Raw genomic sequence first — 1,369 nt, forward strand, 5'->3', positions numbered from 1 at the left:
TATTTTTATTTTCTCTATAGATTAATACATACACATGCTCTTGTACACATGCATGTACATGTACACCCTGAACTACACCCACTCCCCAAATCCACTCACACCCACACCCACTCTCACACCCACATCCACTCTCACACCCACATCCACTCTCACACCCACATCCACTCTCACACCCACATCCACTCTCTCACCCACTCACACCCACATCCACTCTCTCACCCATACTCACTCTCACTCTTACACCCACACCCACTCTCACACCCATACCCACACCCACTCTCACACCCACACCAATTCACACCCACTCAAACCCACACCCATACCCACTTAAACCCATACCCACACCCACTCAAACCAACACCCACTCAAACCAACACCCACTCAAACCAACACCCACACCCACTCAAACCCACACCCACTCTCACCCCCCCACCCACTGTTACACCCACATCCAGATCCACTTTCACACCCACATCCACTTTCACACCCACATCCACTCTCATAACCACACCCACTCCCACCCCCACACCCAATCTCACCCCCACATCCACATCCACTCTCACAACCACACCCACATCCATTCTTACACCCACACCCGCTCCCACATCCATTCTTACACCCACACCCGCTCCCACATCCACATCCATATCCACACTCACACCCATGTCAATACCCATTCTCACATAAAAACAAGCATCAGCAAGTACATACCCCCCACCCCCCAACACACACACACACACACACACACACACACACACACACACACACACACACACACACACACACACACACACACACACACACACACACACACACACAACACACACACACACACCACACACACACACACACACACACACACACACACACACACACACACACACACACACACACACACACACACACACACACACACACACACACACACACACACACACACACACACACTTTTTAAGACTCAAGAACACATCTTAGATTTATGTACATATAGAATGTTGTATGAAAGTATGTATGTGTGTTTAAATGTAGTATGTGCAGTATGTAGATGTATACTGTATTGTAGTCATGTAGGATTTTACTGTTATATATTATGTTTTTATGTTATTTATAATTCTTTTTTATAATTTATACATTTGCTCTAGATGTGATGTAGAAGCTAGTGAAATACTCGGGAAGTATTTTCTTTTTTATCGATTTTTCATTCCTTAGCTTGTCATTGTTATGGGGTAAAGTATGCTTTTGTCTAGGTTCCATTGCCCATGACACGCCTCTTGAACATCAGTGGTGAAATATTACAGTCCCGATTCACAAAAGGCCCAAGAAACACGCACAGTAGAAGAATGACTCACATGCATGCCCACTTTTATTT

This window comes from Penaeus japonicus, unplaced genomic scaffold (genome assembly GCF_977035675.1).
Source record: "Penaeus japonicus unplaced genomic scaffold, GWHDUDI00000001_assembly GWHDUDI00000019, whole genome shotgun sequence".
Lineage (NCBI taxonomy): Eukaryota > Metazoa > Arthropoda > Malacostraca > Decapoda > Penaeidae > Penaeus > Penaeus japonicus.